We start from the raw sequence: 10953 nt of genomic DNA on the forward strand, positions 1-10953 counted from the left end.
TCCCCAGCCTTGGCCAGAGCAGCAGGACTTGTTGCAGGGAGGTGAGGGGCTCCATGCCAGCACTGCCCTTGCCTCTGCCCTGTCGAGTCCCAGCTCCCCAGTGGTTCCAGTTCCCACCAGTGCCTGGCTCGTAGAGAGAGGCAGGGGCTGGGGTAGGGAGAAGAATCCACCTTGCAAGGACAGGCCATGTCCAGGGTAAGCCAGGGCTCCAGGCACCCTGTGCCCTCCCTGCCAGCTCGGAGGTGGGAGATAGCACAGTCCTGCAGGGATCTGGGAGGGATAATTTTTCCCTTCCTGAAGAATTTCACAGGAATAGCTGTGCAAAAGGCCAGTGGCTTCAGTTTCAAAGGGATGCCAGTGCCAGGCCAGATGGGCTGCTGAGCAGGTGGAGGGGTCCATCCTGGGAGCAATCCATGGGGCTGTGGGCTGGCACCCACCCTGCCACAGAGGCAGATTACCCCTGCCCTGGCCACCGTCTCCTTGGGGACACCAGGAGCACCACCAGGAGTGATCCTCAAGCCCGAGCTCCTCCTACCCCTGGGCACAATCCTGTGTGATGCCAATGCACACACGTGTGCAACAGACTGTGCTGTCCACAGGGCAGCTGATCTCTGTGCCCCTGGGCAGGTTCTGTGCCATGGGCAGGTGCAGTAGTGGGGGAAGATGGGGATTTTGGGATCTGGTCCCCAAACAAGCAGGTGGAGCACAAACAGTGTCCCTTGGCAGTGTCTCCAGGCAGTGCCCCAGTCACCTCCTGGCCTCTGGTTCCGTGCAGGTGTTCGTGGTTACAACCCAGCCCATGGGCCACCCTGCTGTGGCCAGGACTCAGGGACACAGGCTGACATGTGTGACATTGCCAGGGATGCTCACTGCAGCCTTGTCACCCCATCACCCTGCAGCTGGGGAGCTGTGGGTCCTGCTGCCAGCCAGCCCCCCTCCCCAGCCCTGGCCACAGGATCCCTGGGCCGTGGCGTCCCCATTCACACAGCAGTGACATGAAGCAGGGAGGAGACACACAGGTCAGGGCATGACCCTAACCCCAGGATCCCTGGAAGCCTGAGGGACCGGCACAGGGATGGGGACCACATGCAGCTGTGGGAGTCAGGGGATGGGGCAGGAGGACAATGATGTGTCCCAGTGGAGCCCTTGTTGGGAGAATGAGGAATGAGAAAGGACAATGTCCCCACCTCATCCCCAGTATTTCAGCTGGTGAGTGTGGTGGTAGCACAAGGGGCTGCTTTCAGCCTCTGGTGGCACTGAGACACTTGACACCAGCAGTGGGGACCTCTCCCATCAAAGGGGATCCGGGACTGAGCCACATCCCACCCTCAGCCACCTCGCTCACCCCTGCAGACCCCTTCTGGGGGACAAGAGCCAGGTGAGCCCTGGCAACAGCCATTCACTCTGAACCCTACTAATGGCAGCAGCTGCAGATTGGAGCAGCTGCCTGAGAGAGGCAGGTGAAGGGCTGGAGTTCCCTCCCAGCTGGCTCAGCCCTGGGAAGAGCTGCTCATACAGCCCCATGCCAGGTCATGGGGCCACTGTGTTCCCCCCCAGCTGATCTTCAGTGCCCACCTCTGTTTCCTGGCAGCCCAAGGATGGGCCGAGGAGGTTCTGTGCGCTGGAAGCAGGCTCCGAGGTGCTCCCAGACAACATCCCAAGCCAGCACAGGAGCCCTTTCACCCCCAGCCCCACTTGACCCCTGAAGTGAGGTTTCTTCCCCAGGATGCCCCATCCTGGGGTGGGTGCCGGCACCAGGTCCCGGTGCTCACACACACACTCAGCCCTTTCTTCAGCCTCAGCCACAGGCTTGGTGCTGGCAGGAGGCTCCATGCTGCACAATGCGCCTCCTTGTTCGCCCGGCCCAGGGCTGGCTTGTGGGGAATGGCAGGGAATCGCCTCCGTTTCCTGCTGGAGTTTTATTACATTCACCGTATAAATAAATAAATACGATCCAGAGGAGAAGGGAGAAGCACGGGGCAGGCTGGAGCCAGAAAGGACGTGGGCTGGGGCTCAGCCCCACAGCACCAGGACTGGGGGCACCCTAGGAGGGGGCAGGGGATGCCCCATAGCAGCTGTGTCCTGGGATGTCCATGCTCCCTGGTCCCTCATGCCTTTCCAAGGAGCAGCAAAATCCAGGAGGCAACCACCCGGTCAGGGACTGTGGCCACCAGCCCCGCTACTTGACTGGAGGAAAAACCTTCTCCCAAGCAATTTGGGAAGAGTGGGAGCCCCCTCAAGCCCTGCTGCCCCCTGATGAATTGCTGTGGCACACTGAATGGTGCCATAGGCCAAGAACCTCTGCAAAGGTTCAGGCTTTTGTGGGCTCACAGGCTGGACACAGTCAAAGCATCCCCTGGGAAGAAGGAACTTCCTTACAGAGCTGAGCCACAGCCCACTGTACGCTGCAGGAGCAGGGAGGGCTCTTGGAACCTGCTGGAAATGGCTTTATCACACCATTGACTTGACCAAGCTTCCCACATGGTTGCCAAGACCAACCACATGGCTACAGTGCAACCCCAAGGCTCTGTCACCTGCCACCTCCCCTGGGTGTCCCACAGCCATGGAGGGCTTTCTCCAGACCTTGCCTGCTGGCAGTGCCATTGGTGCTGTAGTTCTCCAGCTGCACGGACCAGGAGGAAGAATCCTGGCTTTTCCAGGGCTCTTGGGTTGGGTTGGTGTCAGCTCCCCCACCACAGCTCAGCCCAAGTGCAGGGAGAAGGTGGGAGCAGCCCCAGCTCATGCTCTCCTGTCTTTGATACCTCCAGGTGAGTATTTCTCTTCTTGCCAGTTACTGGACAGAGTTATCAGTGATGGGAAGCCCCATATTGCATTTCTCCCTTTCTTTCCAGGCCCCAAACACCTTCTAGTGGGTGGCATCCCAGTCTATGGCAGGAAGTTGGAACAAGAGGATCTTTAAGGTCCCTTCCAATCCAAACTATTCTCTGATTCCATGGAAGCAGCCCATGTTCAAGCATCATCCTAATGGTTCCTACCCAAGGCTGGGCCACTCCTTGCTCTGGACAAACCATCTGGCACCAGCATCCTCCTCCCTAAGCTGGTTCCTTCTTGCGTTACTACCTCTTCTCCTCCTCTCCATGTGGAGAACACTAGGAGATCCTCACCTCTCACCTGGCCAGAGGAGAAAGGAGGAAGTTCCTCAGACATGTCAAAGCTGTTCACCAGAGAGCTGCCACAGTGCAACAATTCCATCCCCACTTTCCCTGGGCCCTCTCTGGAGAGGAACTGCTGTGAATGAGCTGCGGCTCAAGGACCTGAATTTCCCAGAGCCTCATTTCTCAAAGAACAGAGCCTGATGTCCTGGCAGCGCCAGCTCAAGGGACACAGAATTTTGACAAGTTTAGGGCAAAGAATTTTCTGCTCTGCTGGAGATGGGCCCAAGAGCCCTTCTCTCCCTCTGCCTTCCATCACCCACATGGTTTGGGTTCATGTCCAAATGGGAGGTTCCTGATGGGTCACTTTGCTCTTCATTGTCACCAGCTGGTCAGATGGGCTCTGACACCCCTCAGGGATCAGAAAACCCCTCACCTGCCTGGCCCCCCCAAACACTCCACTGGGGAGTTCAGACCTGATCCCAGTCTCCCTGGGGGAGATGGGATTTAGGCACAGGGAATCCAAACCAGCAAAGAATTACACCCCAGATGACCCAAGTGCAACCCCAAGTGTGTTCCAGACAAGCAAGGTGATCTCTTGCCATTGCCCACTCAGACCAGTCAGGAGCATGTCAACTCTCCCACCTCCCCAGGGCACCCATCCCTTGGGGCAGCACTGGTGGATGCAGGCAGGGAGCTGGAGGGGTGCATCCCACCAGGGAAGGACTTTTTACTTGAGCGGCACCAGCGTGACCTACTTCTATCTCAAAAACATCCTTATACACCAAGATCTCTGAAAATATTCAAAAACCCAAAGTTTAACAAAGAAAGCAAGCAGCACCATGGTGGGTGAGTCAGCTGCTCCTTTTCTTTTCCAAAAAACAGCTTCACAAGATGGGGCAGTGCCTTGTCAGGTCCATCATCATCATCACGGCACCAGGAGCTCAAAACAGCAACTTGGAGTGGAAACCCTCAGGTATGTCAAACAAAAACACGATTCCCCGTTTGCTGGCTAATCCTGTTCTCCTCGAGGGGGAAAAAAACACAAAGCTCCCAGATTTATTCAGCCAAACTCAGCACTTTTGGGTTTTGCTGATGGTGTCTAAATATAGTTTGTGAGAAACAAATAATCTTTCAGGGATTTTTGCTACCTCCATCTCTCCAACCATCTTGTTTAAAGGTCAGCGGCTGCAGTGAGGGCTCTCTGGCATCATTGGGCAGGAGCCTGGAGGAAATGAGCTTTTTGATGTGTCACCAAGGCTGTGAGCTTGGTCACCCATCCCTGGTCTCCTCCAGCAGTGCTGGGGTGGGCTCTGGGGTGACTCCTCTCTGTCCCCATTCCCAAGTCCAGCCTGTCCCTCTCCGGGCCCTGCAAACAGCACCAATTTCCCCAGAATGTGCTGGTCACTGGAGGAGATGGGCAGGGAAAAAGCTATTATAGGGGAGGCCGACAGCTGGAGGTGACATCCCTGGAAATGTTCAAGGTCAGGTTGGATGGGGCTTGGAGCAACCTGATCTAGTGGAAGGTGTCCCTGCCAATGGCAGGAGGTTGGAACTGGATGGGCTTTAAAGTCCCTTCCAACTCAAACCATTCTGTGATTCCATGATCTCATCCCAGAGCAGATCCCAGCTCCCTGGGTGCCCTGCTGAGCATCTTCCTCTGATGTTCCTGCAAGTTCCTGGTTTTGCCCTGCCCCAGGGTACTCTGAGTTATCTTTCCCCTCTCACCATCCCTAATCCTGCCCTGTTCCATGGGAAAAGAGCCATGGGCAGGGAGTTGTTGCTGGCTGGAGAGCTGAAGGTCCCACCAGCTCTCCATACTCCCAGAATCCAAGGCTGGAAAACAAACATGCCTCCAGGTCTGCAGCAGAGCCTGGCCTGAGGGAACACCACATCCCATGGCCTGAGGAAATGTCACATCCTATCATCCCGCTGTGGCTGCCTGAGGGTTGTGTTGGCAGCACTCTGGGCAGAATCCAGCTGCCCTCTTAGGTGAGTCCAAGTGTCTCTGCAGCCAGCTCATGGCTCCCAGTAATACAGGTTTGCTGCAAACACCCCAGGAGCAGCAGTGAGGTGTCTGAGTGGGATTTGGGATACCTGTGTGCCATGAGGGATGGCCTTGGGTGGGAGGGAGCTGCAGCACTGCAGCAAACCTATGTCCAGCTCTGTGCTCCATGTTCTGGTGGGTCCCCTGGCACCTCTGTAGCATTCCCATCACACGTCAGCCCCAGGGGTGCCAGCCCATCCCATGAGAGCTGAAGGCCAGCCTGTGATGTTGCTCTGCTTCCCACCAAACTCCTGTCCCCAGCCACCCTGAGTGGGGACACTTCTCAGATCCATCGGGTTTTGGTGTGTGCCCATGTCCACGTCCCTGCCATGGGCTCTGCCCGGGCAGGCAGGGCACATCCCAAAGCCCCCAGCGGCCCCACTCCCCTCCCCTCCCACCACATTTTCCACTCTCACAGCAAACCTCCAGTGCAGGAAAATGTGAGGCCATGGAAAACTAAGCCCGTCCCTGTCAGCCAGGCCACATTCTTCCTTCTCCTCCTCCTCCTCAGCCCCTTGACTCTCAAACCACAGGTTGTCCAGTTCTGGGATCTCCAGTGTCCCACCCCAGCTGGTTGCCCACTCCCCCTGTGCCGGACTCAGAGCACCCCGAGCTGAAGTGAGCCTGTTTTGGGGCTCACTGAGGGTTTTGTGGAGCAGCCAGAGCTCCAAGGGTGAAAGTGCTGCTGGTGAAGCCCCACTGGTTACCCCATCCACCTTTCCCTGTGTTGCTCCAAGCCCAGGCCCTGCATCAGTTCCAGCCTTCCTGACCCCACACTTGGGACTGGTCCCTATGGCATCTGGCACATGAGGCCAGGGAGACACCAGTCTCCCTTGCCTCTGGCCTCACCAAGGGGAGTAGAGCTGGGAATCAACATGTCCCTGACTCTTCCACACTAGAATGACCACAATCTTTCCCTTCTCATTCCTGACCCAGGTCAATATTCCACCCTCAGCTTTCAGACCTATGTGCAAAATCTGAAGTCTCCCTTTGCCCACATAACTCCAGAACCTTCTCTACTACCTTCTCCAGGATCACCCCCCAGAGCCTGTCAGGCACAGTTCCTGACTGACTTTACACAAGAGGATGCTCCGTACTGTGGGAGGCAGGGGAGGCACGAGGATACACTGAACACAAGATGTGCATGGGAAGGGGTGGACGAACCAGCAAAACCCTGGAGAAAACAGCTCAAATCTGATTTATTTTTTCCCAAAACCTGGAAAAAGAAGTGCAGGAACATCAGAGAGCTCCCACTTCCCTGCCAATGTCAGGACCAGGTGAGAGGTTGAGGATGCATAAGCTGGACCCCTCCCAAAGAGCATCCTTACCTGGGAGCTGCATCATCCCCAGGGAGCTCCCTTGGGCCCTGCTTGGATGGGAATGCTTCTGTCAGCTCTGGAGCCACAGCTGTATCCTGAAACAAATGCTACTTGTTCCCAGTTAAGGACAGACCTTGGATACTCATCAGCACATGGTACCAGCCCTAATGAGTTTCGCAGGATGGCTGGGAATGGGGGCAGTGGAGCTGGGGAAGGCTCCTGTTGCTGGTGTCTGCCCCGAGAGGGGAGATTTGTGTCTATGCTGCTTTCAGGGAAAGGGAAAACGAGCTTTGGGCTCCCCTGGGCTTTCATAGCAGCTCCTTGAGGGATGGAGCAGGGATGTGGGGGTCCCCTGGGATCCCAGTGCCCCATAGCAGTAGTGCAACGGCCAGCCCAGGGGACCCTTTTGCCCTGGCCAGTGTCACCCCCACCTCCCCCTGCTGTGATTGGCTGTCTTAGAGCATCCCGAAAGTTCCTGGGGCCAGGGCTGGGATGGCACAACCCCACAGGCAGCCCCAGCCTGGGATATTCCCAGCTCGACTGGGCTAAGGACATTAAGTGATGGCATCAGGGGCTGCATGACCCTGCAAAACCACCCAAATATGGCAAACAACTGAACCTTGGCTGGGTTGTGGGTGCCCTTCAAGGAACTCAGGCAAGAGGGAAGCAGAGCTGTTTCCCCTGGATCCCAAAGGCTGAGCCAGGCTGGATGCTGTGCATGTGATACCACCCTCACTGCTTCTGCAGCTTACAGGGATTTTCCCAAAGCTGGAGGAAAAAACTTTACAGAAGCTGCAAAGTCATGAAGAGCACCAACACAAGATGGCAATATGGGGGTCCAGCTGCACCCGATGCCCTCAAACCCACCCAAGAGAGAACAAGCTTCCAAAACCTGGCAGATGCTGGAAACACTTTCAGCACTGAATGGGGACACATGGGAATCCCTGTGGCTGGGTCCCAACTTTGCTGGAGGGGTTTGCACCTGGAAACACCAGCCCAGGGCACTGGGAGCCCCTGGGAGCATCTGCTCTTCTTGGTGGGGATTCCCCTTGGTGACCACAGTGTGGGGAGGTGAGGTACCCCCAATCACCCTGTAAGCAACAGCCGCCTCCTCCATTACCCAGCCAGCACTGCCGGCACGCTGGGGAAGAAAGGAATTTCTGTGTAAATCCCATTTACTGTTGGGTTTCTCACTTCCCGTCCAGTAGACAATCCCAGCCCTCAGCGCAGCACTGCATGAAGGGGTGGTTTAATGTATTTTTGGAAGGAGAGGAAAAAAAGGCCCTCTCTGAAAAGAGCCTCTTTCAGCTAATAATGAAGTGAATATTATATTAAGAGTGAAAACATATTCAGGGGAACTTAGAGAGGGAGACAGAAAACCTTTTCATAACACTCTGGCCACAAACACAACTGCCAATTAAACTGGCTTCGCTCTCCGGCTGGTGCCAACACAAACGAGGGGCCAGGAGCAGAGCACGGAGCTGGCGTGTTCCGTGCCCGGTTGGGCTTGGCCATGGCTGGCAGCACAGAGGGGCTGCTGCTTCCATGACTTTCAGAGCCAGCCACTGGAATAAAAAGGTGTGAATCCCTTGTTCTGACCTGGGGAACAGACGCCCAGTGAGGTGAGGGACTCCAGTGCCATGGGAGCTCCTGGGTCCTGCCCCAGCCCAGAAGAACAGTGTGCCTAGTGACTCAAGGGGCTCCAGAACCCTAGGGAGTCCTCTGCCCCTATACCAATCCAGGGGATCCAGTGCCATGGGGACCCTTGGTCCCTGCCCACAGCCTCCCCACTGCCCTGTCAGCAGCACAGGGGTGGTGGCAGCTGCTTGAGCCCCCAAGCCCCTGGGATCAGCAGGATTGCTCCTGGCCATGGGGAGGGTGCTGAGTAGCCACCCAGGCTGAGCTGATGGGACCTGCATGCATGCCAGGAAGGTTTGGAGAGGTGCTGCATCTCCCACTGCAGCACCCTGTGTCTCGGAGGAACCCTGTGACCAGCCTGCATTGTAACAGAAGTGCCACAACCTGGAGCACCTTCCAGCATCCCTATTTCACATGCTCTGGATGTCTCAGCCCAGGTTTAGCACAGCCATCTCATGTTTTGGTTGCCTGCCAGCGGTCTCAGCCCACCCTTGTCCTTGGCAGAGCACAGCCCACAGCGTGGGGGGCACAAGGACACCCACCCACACGATCCAGGATTTCTGCACCAACTGCCAGTGGAGGGAACAGGCAGGGAGTGGGATCTCACTGCCCTTAGGTGTTCTTGGGGGGCAGTGGTACACAGGGGAGGAGAACATGATGGGAGACGCTCAGATGACATACAGGGGTTGTGATTCACACTTCACAGAGGCTTTACCTTTGCAGCCCACGGAGCTGCTGGATTGATGGGTTCAGGGTACATGACATTTCAGGTTTGGATAAACAACCATGCCAGGAAAACTTCACCTGAGATCAGATAATCTTGGAATTGAGCAAACCCAGCACAGCTGCAGCGTTGCAGGTTGATATTTGATAAACCCAAACTGGAAATACAAGACCACTGCAGAGCTGGGACCAACCCTCAGAACAGCTTCTTCGGGGAACACACTGAAGATGTTTGTCAAAACCTATTTTATGGAAGGGGGAAAGGGAGGCATTTTGGCCAAAATTAAAAATTCCAGTAGGAAACTTTTCTCCAAGTCGGTATTTTTTGACTACCAACCCAGAAGTGTGGTTCTCTGTAGAGATTTTTGTCTTTTGCTCAAGGACTAATATTTCTGCTTTAATGCCAAGTCAGGATCCAAACACACCTCTGATTTTGCCCAGAGGCTAAAAGATTGTATTTCATTCTTTAATAACACACACACACACACACACACACACAAAAAAAAAAGCAGCTCAGGAAAGTAGTTTTTGACCCTAACTTGGTAAATAAAAATGGAAAAATGCACTTCAGCAAGGTCTACTTCACCATGGGAAGCCTCCAACAGCAACAAACTGCCTGTCAACCTGCAGAGGGACTCTGGGTAAAGTACAAGTAACTGGCGCGGCCTGGGTGACAGGGAAGGGTGTTCCTGCAGCGTGCACCACCAGCAGCAGGACTGGAGTGGACCTTCCAGAGGCTTGGAAAGCTCCTCACTGCACCACAGCAGCCACACCACTCCTACACTTCAGATTTAGCAGATGAAATGCCTTCCTCAATGGGCTTTGTCCCCACAGTTTGGGGTCCAGGAGAACCTGCCTTTCCATGGTCATTGGTGAACAGGGACGTGCCAAGTTTCCACTCATGGATCCACGGTTGCTTGACCCAAGGGCTGGCAGGAAAGTGCCAGCACAGCCCAGTTCAGAGAACTCCAGGGAGGCACAGCTGTTCCCTTCTGGAAAACTTGCCTTATGTCTTCAGAACTATCTTATCGCAGGAAGCACAAAATTCTCTGCTTCTTGTAGGGAAGAGGCATCAATTCCCAGAGTTACTACAAAATTTGTGTAGAAAAAGACCAATATCCAGATTTAAAGGCCATCAGAAAGGAGTCCCGAACAGCGCTGGGAAGGAGGCATTGCCATCTAGTGTCGGGCTAGGAAAGGGCTCAGAACACACTCGCCTCCAGCAGGAGCTGGACTGGATAATCCTAGTGGGTCCCTTCGGCTCAAGATATTCCATTCTTCTACAATTCTCCTCTTAGTGCCAGCCCAACCAGTACTGACTGGGGAGACAGTTTTAGGCCCTTCTGAGAAAGAGCAAGGCCAAGAAGATGGACAAACAAGGCCACCTGTGATGCATGGATGGCTGGGAAGCCCTGGCTGGTATGGCTGTGGAAGTCACAGAATCATGGAATGCTTTGGGTTGGGAGGGACCGTAAAGCTCATCTTATTCCACCCCCTGCCATGGGCAAGGACAGCTTCCACTATCCCAGGCTGCTCCAAGCCCTGTCCAACCTGGCCTTGAACACTTCCAGGGATGGGGCAGCCACAGCTGCTCTGGGCACCCTGTGCCAGGGCCTCACCACCCTCACAGGGAAGAATTTCTTCCCAATGTCCCATCTAACCCTGCCCTCTGGCACTGGGAAGCCATTCCCCCTTGTCCTGTCACTCCAGTCCCTTGTCCCCAGTCCCTCCCCAGCTCTCTTGGAGCCCCTTTAGGCACTGGAAGGGGCTCTAAGGTCTTCTTGGAGCCTTCTCCAGGTGAACACCCCCAGCTCTCCCAGTCTGTCTCCAGAGCAGAGGAGCTCCAGTCCTCAGAGCATCTTTGACTCTGCATTTATTCAGTCCCAGCCACAGCCACATGTTCTGAGCACACAGAGTTCTGGAGTTTGCTCCAAAGCTGGTATTATTCAGTAATTTTAAATCTAGCATCAACATTCACAGGAACACTCAGCCAAAACAAAGAGCACAACAACCTGTTGCCCACGAAGGGAGCCAGCTCAACAGACCCCATTCTAAATTCCAGCTCCTTTAAGGCATTAATCACTCTTGCACAATGAATTGGCACAAGTCCTGC

The sequence above is a fragment of the Corvus brachyrhynchos genome, unplaced genomic scaffold (assembly GCF_000691975.1).
Source record: "Corvus brachyrhynchos isolate BGI_N302 unplaced genomic scaffold, ASM69197v1 scaffold137, whole genome shotgun sequence".
Lineage (NCBI taxonomy): Eukaryota > Metazoa > Chordata > Aves > Passeriformes > Corvidae > Corvus > Corvus brachyrhynchos.